At 36.3% G+C, this 22,201-nt stretch overlaps 3 pseudogenes across 1 annotated transcript; all 3 read right to left on the bottom strand.

Moving 5' to 3' along the window:
- Positions 1–5,591: 5,591 nt before the first annotated feature.
- LOC149172015 (leucine-rich repeat receptor-like serine/threonine-protein kinase BAM1 pseudogene) lies at positions 5,592–7,960 on the bottom strand (annotated as a pseudogene). The gene is made up of 2 exons (XR_016259255.1): positions 6,196–7,960; positions 5,592–5,914 (listed from the first exon to the last, which is right to left on the bottom strand). The product of XR_016259255.1 is annotated as a leucine-rich repeat receptor-like serine/threonine-protein kinase BAM1 pseudogene (transcript).
- Positions 7,961–19,775: 11,815 nt separating this feature from the next.
- On the bottom strand, positions 19,776–21,243 carry LOC149172014 (dolichyl-diphosphooligosaccharide--protein glycosyltransferase subunit STT3B pseudogene; annotated as a pseudogene).
- A 55-nt stretch (positions 21,244–21,298) lies between these two features.
- LOC149172013 (dolichyl-diphosphooligosaccharide--protein glycosyltransferase subunit STT3B pseudogene) lies at positions 21,299–21,760 on the bottom strand (annotated as a pseudogene).
- Between the last annotated feature and the right edge of the window lie 441 nt (positions 21,761–22,201).

Here is a 22,201-nt window from a genome sequence, read left to right as displayed (position 1 = left end):
GAAGTATTATTTCCGCTGCATCTTTTTGTATATGGTTATCTCTGTAATTCGTTGCGTTCCTGTTTAAATCCGGATCAAATAAGGTCTCATGGAGAGATTCTTGAAGAAATGAGGATTGTGGAGAAACTATTGAGAGTCCTACCCTCAAAGTTCGATGTGATTGTCACCACCATAGAAGAGACAAAGGATCTCACAAACTTCTCAGTTGATGAACTACATGCATCACTGATAACACATGAGCAGAGATTGAGTAGGAATGAAAACTCATCTCTAGAGCATGCCTTTAAGACCCAGATGTCCTTTGGAAGAGGAAGAGGTCAAGGCAGAGGAAGCAAGAGAGGAAGAGGCAGAAGCCAAAACAGAGGTGAAAGAAACAGTCCAGCAAATGCTCAAGGAAGTGGCAGCAATCCAAATCAGAACCAAGGCCAAGGCTGCAGTCAACAAAGTGGACAACATCATGCTCAAGGACAAAGGTATGAAAAATCCAATGTCCAATGTCACTATTGTAAAAAATATGGGCATTATGCAAATGAATGTAGGAAAAAGCAGCATGATATGAACAATAGAACTAATGAAAATTTCACTAAAGAAAATATTAGCCAAAATAATTTGTTTTTAGCTTGTAATATGGCTGAAGAAAAGAGTGAAGATGTATGGTTTCTAGACTCCGGTTGCAGCAACCATATGAAAGGGAACATAGCCCTGTTTTCTATGTTAGATCTGAGTGTGAAGTCACAAGTCACACTTGGGACTGATAATAAAGTTTTTGTTATGGGAAAAGGAGAAGTAAAAGTTTTAACAAAGAAAGGTGAAAAGAAAACCGTAGCAATATTTATTATGTTCCTGGAATGAAATGTAACCTCTTAAGTATTGGACAGCTTGTTCAAAAGGGTTATAATGTTTTCTTTGTGAATGATGTATGCACCATCATGGATAAATTACCCAGCAAACGATGTATTGTTGAAGTGAAGATGACAAGGAAGAGGATGTTCCCTCTCATAATGAAAGCAGATTTGAAAAATGGAGAAGAAACAACAGTGGTGACTCAAGAGGCTTTCCAAAGCGAACCACATGATGAAAATTGGTTGTGGCACTTGAGATTTGGACATCTCAACTTTGGAGGTCTTAACTTGTTGCATAGAAAAGGAATGGTAAGAGGATTACCATTGATAGAGAAACCAGACAGCCTTTGTGAAGGTTGTATCTTAGGGAAACAACACAGAGAAAGTTTTCCATCAGGGAAAAGCATAAGGGCAAAAGCACCCTTAGAGATTGTCCACTCAGATTTATGTGGACTGATGCAAACTCCATCACTTGTAGGCAGCTTCTATATTCTAACATTCATTGATGATTTTACTAGAAAAACTTGGGTTTATTTCCTGAAGAATAAAAGTGAAGTGTTTGAAAGATTTTGCAATTTCAAAGCACTTATAGAAAACCAAAGCGGGCTACATATCAAAGTTCTAAGAACTGATAGAGGAGGTGAGTATATCTCCAAAGAATTTCTACGTTTTTGTAGAGAAAATGGAATTCATAAGCAGTTTACCACTAGGTACACACCGCAGCAAAAATGGAGTTGCCAAAAGGAAGAATAGGATAATCATGGATATGGCGAGGAGCATGTTAAAGGCAAAACATTTGCCAAATGATTATTGGGCTGAAGCTGTACACTATGCAACATACATTTTAAATAGATGCCCTACAAAAGCATTCATGAACAGAGTGCCGGAAGAAGCATGGAGTGGGAGAAAGCAAGGAGTCATCCACATGAAAGTTTTTGGATGTGTGGCCTATGCACACATTCCAGATCAGCTAAGGAATAAGTTGGACAGCAAAGGCGAGAAATGTATTTTCATTGGATACAGTGAGGAATCCAAAGCTTATAGGTTGTATAACCCATCCACCAAGAAGTTTTTTGTGAGCAAAGATGTTCAGTTCATTGAGGAGGAAGCTTGGGATGGAAGCATAGAGAAAACAGTGAATGTTAAAACCTCTTTGTCACATGATGAAAATGATGAGGAGATGGCTGAAATACATCCCCAAATAGCATCATTAACACAATGACAGCAAGGGACACCCTTGAGGAGAAATGAAAGTGTTTCTCCAAGCACACCACAAGGAGGAAATTCAAGTACTTCCTCAAGCACTTGTACACCAAATGAAAAAGGTAAAAAGTTTAGAAATTTAAGTGATATTTATGAACAAGAGGCAGCAAATGAATGTATGAACTCTTTGTTTGCTTTATATTGTCATGTTGATGACCCTGTTCATTTCGAAGAAGCAATTAAGGATAAGAAATGGATAGAAGCTATGGATGAGGAGATCAATGCCATAGAAAGAAACAAGACATGGGATTTAGTTGAACTAGCAAAAGGAAAAGAAGTCATTGGAGTTAAATGGGTTTACAAGACCAAAAGTAATGCTGAAGGAAAAATAGAAAGACACAAGGCAAGACTTGTTGTCAAAGGATATAAGCAGCAGTATGGGACATACTATGAGGAAACTTTTGCACTGGTTGCTAGAAAGGAAACTGTGAGAGTAGTGCTGTCCATATTAGCACAAAACAAGTGGAAAGTTTACCAAATGGACGTGAAGTCAGCATTCCTAAATGGAGTGTTAATGGAAGAGGTTTACATTGAACAACCTCTAGGCTATGAAAAGAAAGGCCAAGAGCACAAAGTGTGCAGATTGAAGAAAGCTCTTTATGGGCTGAAGCAAGCACCAAGAGTGTGGTACAGTAGGATAGATTCCTATCTACTGGAAAATGGATTTGCAAAATGTGAGGGAGAACCCACTCTCTACATCAAAGAAAAGGATGGTAAAATACTAATTGTTGTGTTATATGTTGACGATGTTATTTTCACAGGTAATGATGACTATCTTATTGGAAATTTCAAAACAGTCATGAGAGAAGAATTTGAAATGACTGACATGGGTTTGCTGAGATACTTCTTAGGAATAGAAGTAGAACAAAGTGAAAATGGGATTTTTATCTCACACGCGAAATATGTTAATTGTTGGAAAGATTTAATATGCAAGAGAGCAAAGCAGCAATCATTACCACAGTGATGGGATTAAAACTCAGCAAAGAGGACAGCAGCAAGGATTTTGATCCTAGGTTGTACAAGAGCATAGTTGGCAGCCTCATGTATTTGACTGCAACTAAGACGGATATAATGTATGCTGTTAGTTTATTTTCCATATTCATGGAGAGACCAAAAGAAGCACATTGGTAGACAGCAAAAAGAATTCTGAGGTATGTTAAAGGTACTAAAAGGTTTGGAATTTTATATACTACTTCAGAATGTTCAGATTTAATTGGATACACTGGTAGTGATTGGGTTGGAAGTGTAGATGATCGGAAAAGCACATCCGGTTATGTTTTTCACATGGGTTCAGGAGCCATTTCATGGGCTCCTAAAAAACAGCCTATTGTAGCGTTGTCTACAACAGAGACAGAATATGTGGCAGCTACAACAGCAGCATGTGAAGCAATTTGGATGAGAAGAATGCTAAGGAGTTTATGCCAAGAGAAAACAAAAGGAACAGTGATTTTTTGTGACAATAGCTCAGCTATTGCATTATCCAAGAATTCCATGATTCATAAGAGAATGAAACACATTGACACAAAGTTTCACTACATCAGGGAATTGGTGAATAATGGTGAAATTGTTTTAAAATATTGCAAAACTCAGGAGCAGGTTGTAGACATTCTGACCAAACCATTGAGTCAGAAAAGTTTTGAATTTTCGAGGAAATGTTTGGGTATCACTGATAACCCAGCAGTTGAAATTAAAGGGGAGTGTTGAAATTATAATTTCACCTGCGCATTTAATTCACAAAACCACCAGTTTTATCGCACCGCTTTTGCTGAGCAAGTGGTATTCTCCGGAGGGGAAGCGATACAGTACACCAGCTAACACGTGGCTGGCAATTTTGTTAAAACAGTTTTCATCGGAGCATAAAGTTCAGTATGAAGAGGCCGCGCGATATTGATTGGAGCCGTCCGATTGAAAGGTTGGTTGATGTTCGCTGATTGAAACCAAGCTGTGTACAAGCCTGCAACACCATGGATTTGATGTGAAGTTTTGGGTTTGACCGCTGTTTGTTTCAGTGAAGTAATTAATGGTATTTACTTCAGTTCGTAGAATATAGGTAAAAGACTTTTAATTTTAATGTTCTTTATTATTGTTCACGGGAGCATAACATATGTACTATTATGTTTTTGTTTTGTATTTTTTTATGGCAATGTAAGTAAGCACGCAGCAGTGTGTATGTAGTTTTTGTTGTTCATTGTAATGCAATGTGAAACTTGCAGCAACGCAAAAGGAAAAATTGTATGCACAGCAGTGCGAATGTGAAGTGTAAAAATGCAGCAGCAAATGTAATGTTTTTTTGTTGAAAAAATGTAATGGGAGACAGCGTAAATATATGTAATTTTTACACAGCAGTGTGTTGATTTTTTTTTGCTGAAACAGAGTAAAGTTTGCAAGGAGACAGAAAGTTTGCAAGGACACAGAGCAATTTTTTTTGTATGGAACTGGAAGTTCTTGGTGAATCCCTTTGTTAAGAGGAAAATCCTTTTGTAATAGGTTGTTTTATTAATGAATACAATGTTTTTATGAGTGTGTGAAACTCTGTTCTTCAAAAATCAAATTTAGCTTCCCTGTGTTAAGATCCTGTGTATAAAGCTTCCCGTGTTAAGATCCTGTGTAAAAACAAAGCGATCAAATTTAGCTTCCCTGTGTTAAGATCCTGTGTAAAAAGCTTCCCTTGTTAAGATCCTGTGTAAAAACAAAGCATCATTCTCTGTTCAGTTTTTGTTTGAAATTACCAGAAATTTCCAACAAATTTTTAGAGTAAAAATTATATAAAATAATTTTTTAGCCAAAACGTTCCTAACCAACAAATGTGGTTCTTCATATAAAAAAAATAATCTCATTTGATATTACATTGCGCAGAAGATAATCTCATTTCATTAAATTGAGCGTAACTCTAAACTACTAATCAATTCATTTGATGTTACATTGGAGAGATAAGATCATTCATTTGATGTTACGTTCGAGAAATAAGATAAGCCCAAGAAGTTAACAGAAAATATTTGGCCATAGTACATCTTAAAAATCGAAATATTTGGAAAAAGAAAAACAATTATGTGAAAAATCTAAAACTTAAAAGTAGTTTCCGAGCTAGAAGCCTTTTTAAAATAAAATTCCAGTTTCGATCGATGGAAGAGGTAAAGGAATCGTCTTTCACAGGATAAGAATTGTGGAATCGAGAATTTTGATATTATTCCTCTGCTACTAAGCCTTCACTTATAAGGTTTTGAAGTCATCAGGGTTGATCAAGAACAACGACGGAATTTAGTTAATATCTCATTTTACTCAGGGCATTTATAAATTGTAAAATACTTGAATAATCTGAATGAAAAGAGATATTTGAAAAGTGTTAAATAGTTATTTTGTATTTTATTTTTAGTTAGTGAACAAATTCCACTAGTTCAAACAGAATATTAATAATTTATATAAACCAAAATCATCGTTTTAGATCCCTAAAATAATAAATAAAATATTCTTTTCCAGTCATACTAATCACTTGATCACTTTTCCAATCATACTATCAAGATTTATCTGCATGCTTCGTCTGTGCTTAGGCTGTTCTTGCAAGCAGAGTAAAGCCACGAAGAACATATGCATGGCATCCTCGTTTGGGAAGTCGCTCAGCTGCGGATCTATAATCTCCATAACTCTTCCTCTCTCTAACTTCGTCATCTTCTTCACCCAACCGGCGAGGTTCATGCCCTCTTCAAATTCGCATTCTCCCACTGGTCGTTTGCCTGTAATCAGCTCAAGCAGAACCACTCCAAAGCTATATATGTCGCTCTTCTCCTCCACTTTCAGAGTGTACGCATACTCTGTCAATTCAATAATTATCACAAAGATGATTATCACATAAAATAGTAAAGGCATCACTTTATTTTCCATTTATTTTTAATTCGGGTCATTTGATGGAAAGGCTCGCTCCTATAAAATCATTATTAGAATGGGAAAATCAGACCACTAAGCTTCTCGAAAAGCGCGGGGAATCTCAAAAAACAGCGATACAATGTGTACCCTACAACTTTCAGGTAACCCGAGCCACAAATACTTGAGCACAAACAGTTAAAAAATGATAAAGAATGAAACGACAATTTACCTGGAGCTATGTAACCAAAAGAGCCTGCTATTGAAGACATGCGCTCCGAGGTACCTGAATGATGCAGTAACTTGGCCAGGCCAAAATCAGAATCAGCGATATGTGCTTCAAAATTGGAATCCAAAAGTATATTGTTGGACTTCACATCGCGATGAAGTATAAGCGTCGAACAATCATGGTGAATATAGCGCAACCCCTTGGCAGCCTCCACTGCAATTTTGTATCTACTATCCCAATTCAGATGCCCTCCATTGTTTCCATGGAGCAGCTCCCCCAGGCTTCCGTTAGGCATGTAATCATAGACCAGAAGATTAGTGTCATGATTGGAGCCAAAGGCCAGCAATGTTACTATGTGCCTATGTCGGATTTTGCCGAGAGTCTTGACCTCTGCAGAGAATCCATGATCATTTAAAGAACCCATGCCAATACCCGTAAGTTTCTTCACTGCAATTTGTTGGCCATTGGGCATGATGCCTCGATACACCACTCCCGCTCCTCCTTCGCCGATGCTGTTTTCTTCTTTTAGGCATTGTACAATGTCATCGCTGCCAAAGTCCAGCTTTTGGAAGGTCGTCATTTCCCACAACCTGGTGTCGACTATTTTCTTGACGGCCCTAGCTCTACCTTTATATATGGCTGCCCCAACTACCAAAAGCAGCAAACAGAAGAGCAGAGGTGCCGCACTAAGAGAAGGCCACGCTTACGGTGGGCTTGACCTCGCGAAGTGCAATTGCCCAAGTGTGGTCTGCACAAGTTGGGATTTCCTGCAAAATATCTTGGATCCAAATAGAAAAACCAACTACCCTCTTGAATAATGCCTGAAAAGTTATTGTAAGAGAAATCAGGTTCGGTCAAGTTCTGCATGTTCTGTAATTCGACGGGAATACTCTCATTTAAATGATTTCTAGATACATTCAGAAACTCGAGATAGCTCATGGTGGAGATTTCCACTGGGATGGGACCTATGAACTCGTTCTGGCTAAGATCAACGCCTGTCAGAGCACTACAGTTGCTAATCTCCCTGGGAATCGGACCTGCTAATCGATTTCTAGATACATTCAGATAGTAGAGATCGTTCATCATGTAGATTTCGACAGGGATGCGGCCTCTGAACTCGTTCTGGCTAAGATCAATGGTATGCAGAGCACTACAGTTGCTAATCTCCCTGGGAATCGGACCTGCTAATCGATTTCCATTCATTGAAAGGTCCTGCAAAGCAGATAATTTACCTATGGATGAAGGAAGGGAACCATTAAAACGATTATTGGACAGATCCATAATGAAAAGGAGGGAGGGTACATTATTAATTTTCTCCGGTATGGTACCACTGAGATAATTGCTGCCCAAATCGATCCAAGTCAGGTTGGGTAAATATAGGAAGTCTGCAGGAATCGAACCGTTTAAATGATTTTGCCCCATGTGGACTTCAACAAGAGAATTGCACGTGCCCAGAGAATTAGGAATCGCGCCGATGAAGGAATTATTTCTGTAGCCAACATCTGCAACCTCCCGCCGTTGCAGAGATTCGGAGGGATGGAACCAGTGAATCTGTTGGAAGAAACATCCACTTCCTGTAGCTTTCCACTTACGCCGAGTTGCTGAGGCAGGAGACCCGTGAAATCGTTAGAGGAAAGTCGCAAAACCTCCAAATTTTGCAGGTTCCCAATCTTATATGGAATCCTCCCTTGTAGACCATTGTCTGAAAGATCCAGCTCTCTCAACTTGTTCAGTTCCGACAGTTCCACGGGTATTTCACCAGTGAGGGCGTTGTAAGACAAATCCATTGTCTCTAGATTTTTGAGACCATCAATCTCAGCAGGAATTGAACCGTTAAGACCACAAACATCCATATGAAGATGGACAAGCTTGCTCAAATTCCCTATCTCGGGAGGAATCGCATTGAACCGTTAAGACCACAAACATCCATATGAAGATGGACAAGCTTGCTCAAATTCCCTATCTCGGGAGGAATCCCTCCATTGAATCTATTGGAGTCGTTCCCATTATAACCTAAGTTTCCCAGATAAAGCATTTTCAATTTCCCCAAATTGCCAAGCTCTCCAGGTATTCTGCCTCTCAAATAATTTTTCGACAATGAAAGATATTCTAGACTTTTCAGCTTCCCATACTCCCTGGGAATGCTGCCGGAGAAGATATTATTTGACAGATCAAGATGTTCGAGCTTAACGAGAGAGCTCAAACCCAGAGGCAGTGGCCCTGACAAAGAGTTGTAAGAGATGTCTAGGACCTCTAGGTTCTTCAATTTTGATATGTCGAAGGGAAGGCTTCCATTGAGGTCATTCCAAAAGACGTTGAGCAACCGGAGTTTCTGGAGAAAGCTCAAATCTAGTGGCAGTGCCCCTGTCCAATCGTTGTCAGAGACGTCGAGGACCTCTAGATTCTTCAATTTTGATACGTGGGAGGTAAGGCTTCCATTGAAGTAGTTCCCAGAGACTTTTAGCAAACGGAGGGATGACAAGTCTGTGACCTGATTGGGAAATGAGCCTGAAATATTCATGTGGGAGAGATCTGGAGCCACTACTCGACCCGTGAGGTGATCACAATGGACGCCAATCCATGAGCAATGGGTGGTCTGGTTGGACGGTGTCCAGGTATCTAACATATGATCAGGATCGTCCATTGTTGCTTTCATTGAAAACAGCGCTCTCCTCTCTCTAAATAATGATGAGTTGGAGATGGCTGATGATGGGTATAGAAACAAAGCAATGAGGAAAGCAGAGATCTGCATGGCAGATTGTGGCAGGTTCATCTTGTACTGAAAGCAGAGTCGAGGATGGAAGCAGAGTAAGAAAACCAGGCAGCTCGACTTCTCTTTGTATCATAGAACAAAATTGCTTAATATGCAAAGCACTGGACCTTAATATAGAAACAAATGTAGGAAACAGGACGTAATTTCGCAGAAGGCAAAAGAGAAAACGACAAGGTTGGTACACTTTAGTCTTCCCATGAGTAGTCTGCCATTTCAAATACTCAATCTGCACTGGTCGCTGAATTGCTTTGCGAGTCTAGCCCCCTCGGAAATTTGGAGTATGAAGTTTCAAAGTATTGAAATGCAACGACTGAAAGCATCGGAGTGGGTAGATTTTCTATGAACAATGGAAGATTTATTCTAAATGACGTACCATAAAGCGTGAATTTTTTGGTTTCGCTGAAATTCCCAAAAAAAAATAACAGTATGTACACAAAATTATTTGAACGGTCAGGGGTAATTTAATTTTCCATAATACTGGGTGGGCTGTTTGAAATGTTAGAAATAAATAGTCAATTTTCTTTAGATTTAATGAAAGGTAAGGGTGGTTATTATAATTAATGAAATTAATATGAAAACCAATTTAAAAATAACAAAACCTTGATACAAGATTTAAAAAGATTTTAATGTTAATTGTATTAAAAAGGCATATTTTATGTTTATTAACTTTTTATTTAGATATAATAAAATAAAATTATATATATCTATTTATATATTATTGATTTTGGGTAAAATTAAATGAAGAAAAATAATATTATAAAGTTAACACAAAATATTATCTATTTTGCAAACCAATATTTTTATACAAATTATTAAAAATTTACATGAAGTGAATTTACGTTTTTACACTAAATTAATTATGTTAATAGTTGTCATGGATTGTAACAATATCCACTTTAACAACAATTACCTTATGTATTTATCATGCTTATTCATCACTTCATCTGTAATCTAAGAGAAGCTAAGCAACACCATTGTCTCTCAAACAATACTAGTTTCATAAATATGTTTACATAATTTTCTTGACCGTGGATATACTCCATCTCCATCAATAACATTTCTTACAAAATGGTAGTTAATATCATATGCTTAGTCTTACTATGATAAGTTATATTGATATCCAAATGGATAGCACTTCGACTATCAAAAAATGTAGTCACACCATCCTTCATTCTTTCAAGCTCACCCAAAAGATCCTTTAACCAAGTTGCCTCCTTGTAGACATTTGAGACAATGATATATTCTACCTCGATAATGTATAAAACAATTGTTTCTTAAACTTTGATATCCAATTAGTAGATCGTGGTGCATGAGTAAAGATATGACTGAAAGTAAATCTCCTCATATCCAAATCACCTACAAAATATGAATCAAAATAACCCCAACCAAAATGACTACAAATATTAAAGGTAATGTAATAATCACTTATGCCTCTGAGATACCAAAGAACCCATTTTACTACGATTCAATGCTCTCTTCTTGGATTTTTTAAGTATCTACTAACAACACCCACTGCATATGAAATATATCATGGAAATTTTTAAGGATGGAAGTTTATTTTAAAGTTTAGAAACCTTCATTAATCTTACTAATCCCCAATATGTAAATTGTAAAAATTTTGATGATGTTTTTGTAAGAATATTTAGGTTTCTAATTATTCTATATTAGTATATATAAAATTTTGGCAATTTTTAAGGTAAGATAATTTTATACTATAAAATTTGGGCGAATCAATTTTCAAAAAAATGGAAATTGGTGAATTTTTTTTTTCGAAAAAACATGGAATATTAGCCCACCTACTAATATTAGCACCTAAAATTTTCCCTAAAATATATGGTCTAGTACATACTATCATATACATCAACCTTCCTACTACATTAGCATATGGTACACGAGACATAAATTCCTTTTTGTTGACACCTAATCATTGGGATTGGGTGAATATATGTAAATAATGTAAATACTAAATAATGGAGAATAGGAATATGAAGAGACACTGGGAGGTGAAGCCCAAGAGTCTCTCCCTTCGTGTATATATCCATGAGCAATCTTAATGCAAAGACACAATTCATTTGAGGAGTTACCTCTTGGCCTAACATGGTATCAGAGCCAGCTCCCAAAATTAGTTGTTCTGTTGTAACTCATGTCATTTTCTGCCATTATTCTTTGTCATCTGCCCCTCTCCTTTGACAGAAAATCTGTCTTGATTCATTGTCCTGCCATTCTCTGTTCTTTGTTCTCCTATACGTTGAATCAGAGTCATATGGTATGTTCCCTTTGGTGCATGATGCATAAATAAGTGTTGCGCCATTGGGCTGCAGGCTCAAGCAGCTCCTATACGTTGAATCAGAGTCATATGGTATGTTCCCTTTGGTGCATGATGCATAAATAAGTGTTGCACCATTGGGCTGCAGGCTCAAGCAGTTCTGAAATTAAATGTGAGTTTTTCGTGCTACCTGGAGATGCTGCCTGGAAGTGTTGTGGTGTGGTCACTGCTTGAAGGTGCTATTGTGACTGTGATAAGGTGTTGTATACACATCGAATCATAACTGTGTTGTGCATAAGTGTTGTTATATATCGTAACTATGTTGGCGTATTGGCGTGGTAGCCATTTTATGGTATTACTGTATTACCATGATTATGACTGTGTATTACATAAAGTTCGGTGGTGGTATTACCCTATCACTGCATATATATATCTATATATATATATGACAGACCACCTCACTGGTTATGTTATCCTCACACTCTTACGTTTTCCATATAATGGTGGCCCATGTAGGTCACGATTGAATGGTATAATCCTTCACTCTGTTATTGCATATATTACCCCTCGACTCCATTGTTACCACGCATCGTGTCTCTCACATCACACATCTCCGTTGTGTCGTATAACGCCGACTCCTCCTCTCGCTGCTTATCAAACCCATGACTCTCCGATACATTGTGTAATACATAACACTCTGTCAGTTATTACATTATATATATTGCCATACACTGTGTAACGCTCTGTCAGTTATTACGTTATATATATTACCATACACTGTGTAATGCTATGTCAGTTATATACCTCCACTTGTCCATATATACTGGTTATATAAACTGCTCCGGTAATACATTGACCGCTCATATAACTTCGCTCTCCATACTGCCTCCTCCCTAAATTTCCTTATGTCATATATATAAAACTAGTCTGCAATATATATACATCAATTTATATCACTCTCGTTACATCGCTCTTGGCTACATTGAATGGTTTATGGTTATGGTATATTGTTGAACATTGAATGGTTGCCTCCCATTATGGAGCCCGACTCTTACGACATGACACCCGACACAATTAATACCTCCCCCATACATTCACTCCGCCATTTTAGTTAACACATCCTCATATAACCCTCCCCCATATAACGCCTTTGTCTCTGACACACACATATATATATATACCATAACTGCATTTTTTTACATATATTACCACTAAAAATGCTTTTTTTAGTATACTGGCAGTAAAGTACATTTTTTACACAGTTCACAGATTTTAAAATGCATTCATTGATATAAATTGTTGGAGTAGTTCTCTGGAAAAGAGACCTATCCAAAATGGTCACAAAAGATAAAATAAAATCTCATTTTCAATGAGTTGTGGAAAGGAGGTTGTGTAGGAGAAGGAGATAATGAACCGACAAAGGCCACCTCACATAAGGAGATCGCCATTTGGGAAAACATGAATAGTAAGGCCTGTGCCTTGATTGCAGCATTTGTAAATGAATAGGTGAGTCACCATATTTCACCATTTTCAAATGCTTTTGAAGCCTTACAAAAGTTGAAGGAACTTTATGACTCACAATCTGAACTTGAAGTTGTCCAATTGATGATTAAATTGTTCAGTCTTGAACTAAAAAATAATGATCCTCTTTCTTTAACATCAAAAGTAAGATCCATTATGCATGATTTCAAAACCACTGATGTTCAACTATACATTCTTCCCATAGCTTTTTTCAAGGCACTATATCCCACTTATTCAATTTATCTTGAATCATTACAAGCAAGTGGAAACCTTAAAGAGATTACCTTTGACTCCCTTATGAAGAAATTTGTTGATAGAGAGAAAGCTTTTGGGAAGAAGACAACTCCTCAGTCTTCTGAAGAAGTTGTATGTCTTGCACATAGAGAGAAGAATCATTCTCAAGATTCTTTTAGAGGAAGAGGTGGTAGAAGATGTAGAGGAAGAAGAAATTTCATAGGTGGAGGGGCAGACACTCTCAAGGAGAAAAGTATGATCTTCATTGCATACTTTACAATAGAGATGAACATGATGCATCTACATGTACGTTTCCTTGGGACAAAATTGAACAAGAAATAAATCAAGCCAAATGTAAAACCAATGATAAAGAGGAAGGAAAATAACCTGAATCCGCTCACTATGTTGTGGCACATTGTAATATTGGAGTAACTGAAGACTTGTTCAATGCTTCACTTACTTCTTGGAAAAATGATTGGTTTCTTGATTCAGGGGCAACTTGCCACATGACTTTTAGAAGAGATTTTTTTGAAGAATTTACTAACAATGTTGATGGAGTAGTATACTTTGTAGACAAATCAAAACTCAATCCATCAGGGCCTGGCACAATCAGGCTCAAACTCCGTGGTCTTTCAGACTTTCTTCTACATGATGTTTAATATCTCCCGGAATTGAGGAGAAACTTTTTTTCCTTGGTCCACATCCGCCAACAAGGACACTCCATTCATATGTTTGATGGCAAGGTTGAAGTTAGAAAAGCATCAGATCACTCACTTGTCATGAAAGGGATAGAAGAAGAAAGACTTTTGAAACTACAAGGTACCTCTGCTCGTGCACAAAACTTCTCATACAGTTCTCATTATGATGAAAGTACATTTCCATCAAGTCTTTTATGGCATGCTATATTTGGACACTTTAATTATGTCAGCCTTCGTATGTTGAAGAATAGCGGTGTTACTGGTTTGCCTACAATTCCTAGGAAACTTAAGCAATGTGATGCTTGTATCTTAGGAATGCACAACAAACAGTCTTTTCACGATTCACATTCAAGAGCACATAGGAAACTTGAACTTATTCATTCAGACTTATGTGGCCCAATGCATGTTCCTTCTAAAAATGGAAATAAATATATGATGAAATTTTTTGATGACTACACCAGAATGTGTTGGGTTTATTTATTGAAGAACAAATGTGATGTTTTTCAAACATTCAAGAACTTTCATGGATGGATTGAAAATGATGCACAATCTCATATTAGCTATATTTTCACTGATAATGGAAAAGAATACACTTCAAATTAATTTGAAAACTATCTTCGCCAAAATGGGATCAAACATCAAAAAATTGTGCCTTATAATCCCCAACATAATGGAGTAGCTGAATGAATGAACATAAAAATCTTAAATATGTTATGTTCCATGATGTTTTTCAAGAATGTAAAATTGATGTTTTGGGTTGATGCAGTTCTATGTGTTATGTATGTAAAGAATAGATGCCCATCACATGATATTAGAAACAAGACTCCTTATGAAATGTTGTATGGCCACATTCCTTCGGTAAAGCATCTCAGGGTATTTGGTTCCACCTGCTATGCCTTGATACCAAAGGAACAAAGAAACAAACTTGGTGCAAGGATTCATAAGTGTATCTTCTTAGGGTATTCAAATACCTCTAAAGCATACCGTCTCTATGATGAATTTAATAAGAAGTTTGTTGTATCTAGAGATGTAATCTTTCTTGAATATTCCAAAGCTAACAATGTTGTTGAATGGCAGCTTGATCGCTTGGATAGATTCAGACATGAAAAATTGTTTCAAGAATTTGATAATCAGATTCCACATCTTGAAGGGGGGATTCCTATTCTTCATCAATCTGTGGAATTTTCTTCAGAAGCACTCCCTCCCCCACATGAAGCTCAAGCCAATGATGATACTTTGAGTGATGTGATTGACAGAATTGGGAGTCTCAATCTAGATTCAGTCCCAACTCAGTCAACTGAGCAGCCTAGGCCATCTCAGAAAGGTCCTCCAAAATGGCTAACAAAGACACTTGAAAGTGTTCATCCTGAAGAGGTTGGAAAGACAGGAACACGAACTACAACCAGGAAAAATGGAGGTGATGTAGATGATTCTTATTCACCTATTGATATAGATGTTTCTTATGATTTTGAACTGAATTTGTCTATAGATTTTGAACCAACTTTCTTCAAAGAAGTCACTTCTCATGATGAATATAAAGAAGCGATGAAAAAGGACTATGATGCCTTAATAAATAATGGCACTTGGAAACTAGTTGATCCTCCATTGGGAACCAAACCAATTGGCTGCAAGTGGGTCTACAAGAATAAGTATAAAGTTGATGGCTCACTTGACAAGCACAAAGTCAGGCTTGTGGAAAAATGTTTTGCACAGAAGGAAGGGGTCAATTATGAGGATACCTTTTCCCCCATAGAGAAATGGGGTACCATCTAGACACTCTTTTCCTTGGAAGCTCAGAATGATTGGAAAGTCCATCAAATGGGTGTAAAAACTTCTTTATTGAATGGATATTTGAAAGATAATGTTTTTATATCCCAGCCAGAAGGATTTTTTGTGAAGGGCCATGAACACAAAGTATGCAAGCTTGTGAAATTCGTGTATGGCCTCAAGCAAGCACCGTGATCCTCGTATGAAAATTTAACTGAGCATCTTCTGAAACTCAACTTCAAACACTATGATCTCGATGATGCAACTTACTTTGTCAAGAAAGTTGGAAAAATAGTTGTATATCTTGTGGTGTATGTAAATTGTCCTTTAATGATAGGTAACAATGAGAGCTTCATTGCATCCATAAAGAAGGAATTGAGGAAATTTTTTGAAATGACCGACTTGGGATATGTTCACTACTATCTTGGTATTGAAGTAACTCAACATCTAAAGCTTATATTCCTCTCTCAGAAGAACTAAAATCGAGATCTATTGAACAAATTTGGCATGGATGAGTGCAATCATTTTACTACTCCAATGGAATAGAACTTGAAGTTCACATCCATTGAAGGAAAAGAATTTGAGGATGAAACAAAGTATAGATAGCTTGTTGGAAGTCACAACTATCTAATTACTGCCAGGCCAAAAATCTCATTTATTGTTGGAATCCTCTCTAGGTTTATGAAAAATCCTTGTGAGGGACATTGGTCTGCTGTAAAAAGAGTTCTAATGTACTTGAAGGGAACTCAAGACTTTGGACTCAAGTATAAACAGGTGGGCGACTTCAACTGGATTAGATATTTTGATTCAGACTTCGATGGAAACAAAGAAACTGGAGTATCTACTTCAGGTTATTCTATGAGTCATGGATCAAGAGTTGTCTCCTGGAGATCACACAAACAATAAGTTCCAGCGGATTCCATAATAGAGGCAACATATGTGGCAGCTACTGAAAAAAAAAAGGAGATTGTGTGGCTCAAGAAAATTATGGAAGATTTACAAGTGAAACAAGTGCATTCAACTCCCCTGTAATAAAGTTGTTCAAGAACCCAAAGTTCCATTATCAAGTGAAGCACATCAATACAAAATACCATCTGATTCAACACCATGTTGAGGCCAGGACAATCCATCTACGCCATTGTTCTACTAATGAGAAGATTGCAGACATCTTCACCAAAGCACTTGGAAGAGAAAAGTTCGAAAGGTTCAGAATGATGCTTGGACTCACTAACAACCCTTCATATTAAGTGGGGGAATGTTGAGACCTAATAATTTGGATTGGGTGAATATGTAAATAATGTAAATAGTAATAATGGAGAATAAGAATATGAAGAGACACTGGGAAGTGAAGCCCAAGAGTCTCTCCCTCCTTGTATATATCCATGATAAATCTTAATGCAAAGACACAATTCATTTGAGGAGTTACCTCCTTGCTTGACACTTTTCTTCCTTACTACTAGGACATAAACCTAAGGAAAATTTAAAATGGGAAGTTAATGGGATATTTATAGGTTTCATACTATTCATACCAAATTTCACAAGTATTTTCTTCACATACTTGTGTTTTGAAAACCTAAAATTGCCATTTTTCTTATCTTTGTGTATTTCTATTGCCAAGATTTGTTATGCTGCTCCTAGATCCTTCATATCAAAGCTCTTAGCCATTTGATCCTTCAACCTTCTAATCCCATCCATGATTTTCTTGTAACAAGTGTATGCAAACATATAAAACTAAGATAATGAATACATCCTTTGAGATTTTTAGGTAAAAACAATGGTCATACTAACTTATAGTATAATTCTAGCTCATCTTGAAGGAATCAAACTTCATGTACCATTGTTTGGGAGATTGCTTCAAGTTGCACAATGATTTCTTAAGCTTACAAACTAACCTTGTTTTGTGATGATGAACAAATCCTTGTGTTTTTTTCTATAAATTATCATGGATATTCCACTAGATAGCTCATCACAATAAATTTGATGAAATTTACTTAAAATTTTGAAATTTACACTACGAGGGCTTATTTCTCTTTAGATTTTTTGATCTATAAATTGTTGTTTTTGTGTATGCATGCAAATTATAATTGTGCAAAAAATAGAGAACTCAAAACAAAACTCACAAAACACAATTGCCACAAGATATATCCCAGGAAACCCATTCAAGAGAAAACCCAAAGCAGAGCGACCTTAGATAAAAAGAGCAAAGCAATCTACAAGTACAAGTAAAAAGTACAAAGAACTAAGATTTGTGGCTCATGGGACACTATAGTGTTCAAATCATCTCTATGTGCACTCTTGTTATACATCTCAGCCACTTTTTTCATCTATGGAACAAAATGCACTTGAAAAGAATGGAACACCTTTTCCTCCTAGTGGCTCGGTTATGACACAGCACGATGACCTACCAATGGTTAGATTTGGCTCCTTCAATTGTTAACTAGAGTTACAATATGGAATATTCTAATTTCTTATTCATCATGATCACATGGATAACACCTTTTCAATGAATAATGGGGGATGACATGGCATCCTCTCAAATTATGGTGATCAAAATAGAAAGGTCAACTTTTGAGTGACACACCTTTTGCATATGGACTTGAATTGAGGAAATTATTGCACCGTCGAAATGTTTTTGTGTGTATAATATGAAATAAAAGTGATATATTAAAGAATGAAAAATTTACCCTAATAATTTATGTTTAATGCCTTAAAATATTCCTCAAAGGTTTGAGACCCCAATCTGCCAAATTGGGTCCCGTTGGTAAAAATGGTCTTGTTAGATGATTCTTCCAATTTTTCCTCTCTAAAAAACATCGAGGCTGATAAAAATAATATAATGATCCAATTCAGATCATGTTTGTTCGATATGTATCTCCTAATCCAAATCTTCATGTAAAAAATGTTGTTTTAACATCTAATTTCTCTAACTCTAAATCAAGTAAAGCCACCAACATCATTACAATACAAACAAATATAATCTCAAAAAATGGAAAAAATATTTCATTGAAATATATACCTTCCATTTGAGAGCACACCTTTGCAACCAAACTAACCTTATACATTTCAACTTTACCATCAATGCCTTTCTTCAATTTGTAGACCTAGTTACACCAAACAATTTTTCTATATTTAGAAAGTTCTACGATGTCCCATATTTTATTTTTTTCCAAGGTATTCATCTCTTCTTCCATTTCCATATTCCATTTAACATTATCAATATTACCTATTTTTTCTTGATAACAATAAGGTTCCCCATCATTAGTGATCAAAATAATAGATGAAATAAAATCAGTATACCTTTCAGAAGGATTTATGTCTTGTGTATATCTTCTCAGTGTTGGTTTTAGAATTTCCATATTTTCCTAAATATATTCTTCATCAAGAGCTTCTTTATCATTAGAAGCTTCTTCCTTCTTCTGAGTTTCCATGTATGTTTGAGTATCCATGATCCATACCTTGGGGGCTAAGATCTGGAAGGCTTGAATGTCGAGAGAGAGTGGAGAGAAAGAACAAAATATTTCTTGAAACTATTCTAAAAAAAATCCATTGATAAAAAAATACACACACTGAATACATCATAATGTATGAAAATAAAGATAACTCTTTATAAAATGAGGAAAACATTTTAAACTACATCATGGTGGATGAATCTCTCCTTTTGAAAGGTGATATCTATTATTTATAGTATTTTCAGTGCCTTCTTAAGTTACATCATGCAATACCATGAGTGGATACAACTTTCCATTTGGATCAATTCCCCCACTTTAGGAAGAAATGATCCCCATTACATCAAGTTATCTCCTTATAAACTTCTATTGAATATGAGAAAATGAAGAGACGGGTCTTGTGCAGTTAACCCCTAGTCATGGCTTTATGGATTGCCCAAAACCAAGTGTTGTTGAAGACAAGGGTTTTTGTGGTTAACCCATATCTATGGGTTTGTGGATGACCTATAACCAAATGTGCCTTGTTCCAATGAATACAAGTGTTTTGCGTGGTTGACCCATAACCATGGGTTTGTGGATGACCCATAACCAAATGTGCCAAGTGCCAGTGAAGGCAAGGGCTTTGTGTGGTTGAACCATAATTGTGGGTTTGTGGATGACCTAAAACTAGGTTGATGATTAAAAGCTTGGAGATTTTTTTTGTGTGGTTGACCCATAATCATGGGTTTGTGGCCGACCCACAACCATGACAAACAAAGGTCTAAAGATAGAATTACCCTATAATGCTTGTGTACAAACTATGATACTGATAGTGTGTGGCCTAGTAAGTGGAACTCGTGATTATTTTCTTGTGGGTATGCCAAGGTATGGTAGAAATATCACCACCAATTAACTGGTTTCTTATATTTGTAAATTCTCACTACTCGATTAGATGTTGTAATGGCCTTATCCAAGTACACAAGTTTCACTTTTTTGTTTCCTATTTCAATACATGTGCTTAATCCCACCTAGTAGGCTTGCCATACTCATTACCAATATCCCCTAATCTGTAGTAGCATAATTTATATAAAATATATTTCAACATTTTAGGAGTTACCTCTTTGTCAACATAGTACACTCCATTAACAAGATAATAAAAATCCTTGATAAGAAACAATGACACCTCTAATTCTAACCATGGATATTTTTTTTTAATATCATCATAATCATAACTAGTAACACCTCCAAATAAAACCAACATGTAATCCACATCGAGTGATTTCATGAAATCATAGGCTTCATTCTCATATGATGGAATTGATCACCCAATAGTGTGTATCATTCCATGTATTGTTGTCAACAATAACACTTATGTTTACCATTGTGATTTGATATTCCCACCATGACATTACCTTGGCATCATGAGGGGCATTTTGTCATAGCCATAAGTACACTTCACAATAGTCATCAAAGATATCCTTGTCACCATGGGAACTCGTACTAGCTATAAATATAGAGGAAGACAAATATGCCTCTAATGTCACCCAGGTGTAGTGGGTGACATATCTTGTAAGTAAGTAAAGTACACGTAAGAGTATGATTCTTGCATCATTTCTCTGGAATGGAAATGTTTGATTTGCATACACATTGGTAGATGTCTTGAAATCACTTGAGACTTTATTGTAAGTTGTAGATGTAGATTTAGGCTTACTGTGAACTAGGGTGGACAAGTTTTTCATAGTTGAATATATTTCTATAGCACTAATAAGGAACATAGTTGGAGTTGTGACAAGGATTAGATGAACCATCACTCCAACAAAATATAAGCTAGTAAGGCCATATAACACAACAAATATAGTTGCATCTTTCAATATTTTGAAACAAAAGTAGATCCCTGATGGAAAGAAGAAAAGAAAGATGTGAATTTCAAACATAAATGGTTGATACTCTAAGTTGGAGGCAATGATTGGTATATGATATTTTGGATATGTTGGATCAAGAAGGGATTCAAAATGTCTAGTCTAGGGAGAGATATAGCCAAATTCCATGCCAAGTCCGAGTGTTAGTGCCTCTACTCCAACTGCACTAGTCATAATTGTCTTCAAAAAGTATTGAAAGGGTTTTGGATCATCTAGCCGATGTTTAACCCAGTTTACAAAGTAAAATAATTGCAACAAGAAAAGGTCCCCATGGAAACCATGTGCTCACTAGACTACACATGTTGAAAGTGTACAAATCATATTTGCATCACAATAAGAATTCCCAGTACAATCACAATGAATATCTCTCGGTCATCATAAGTACCACAACATATATAGGAATTAAATTGATGATGAAAATATAACTTCCCCGCGTAGACATCATATAAAAGTAAGTGAATGTCAGGGTGATTGATCGGAATATGGATTTTTTCCAAGAAATGAGCAACCGAAGTGGTATTTGAGAAACAAAATAGTGCTACCAACACATAAACGTCTCTTATGTACACTTAATAGCTAAGAAATATGAGAGTCCAATAAAGAAGAGTTGCAATGACCATAAGACCAAGGTAAGTAGTTCCTCTAATGATTCTACCTAGGGGATACCAATTATTGATATTGAACTAATTCTAGAATTCGTGTAAACCTTTTTCCTACAAGTACAAAGTGAATATGTAGTTGAAATATAGATTGAACTTGTGGATCATGCTTTCATAGCAAAGCACAATTAACAATCTCATTATAAATGTAAGGACATATATCAGGCAAAGAATCCCCATGAGCAGTAGTAGCTCTTATTGTTTGGCTTTGAGCTTGAAATTCCTCATGGAGAGCTACAGGGTTTCAAGCTTTAGGCTTAGAGGTGTGATTGCTATATTCAATTTTATTTTCAATTTCCCAATCATTGAATTAATAAATTAATCACATCTATTTTTTAGTTCTCTAGGGCTTCTACTCAAAGGATCTCATGTGCATAGTTTCTTAGGTTGAAAATCTAGTTCTATAATTGTGTAAGTAGGTTGTGTCATGGCTAGAAGCATCAATAAAGGGTATTCTCAGCCAAGGGTACCCAAAAAGCTATAGATTGGAACAATTTATGGTAGGAAGAAAACATATCCACCTTGGAAAACCTTATAAAACCTTGATTACCATGGAATTGTAACTCTCTCTAATACCACTAATCCAAATCTTGTGGCCTAAGATCCAAGAGGCTTGAATGTTGAGAGAGAGAGGAGAGAAAGCACAAAATATTACCTGAATCTATTCCAAAAGAAAATATTGATAAAAAAATACACATAGTGAATACATCATAACGTATCCAAAGAAATATAAGTATGTATTAAATG

The sequence above is a fragment of the Pinus tabuliformis genome, chromosome 4_2 (genome assembly GCF_031772625.1).
Source record: "Pinus tabuliformis cultivar Carrire ecotype Pingquan chromosome 4_2, CPIR1, whole genome shotgun sequence".
In the NCBI taxonomy this organism is placed as follows: Eukaryota; Viridiplantae; Streptophyta; class Pinopsida; order Pinales; family Pinaceae; genus Pinus; species Pinus tabuliformis.
Note: the sequence above shows the minus strand (reverse complement) of the source record. Positions and strands in the feature narration are given on the sequence as shown.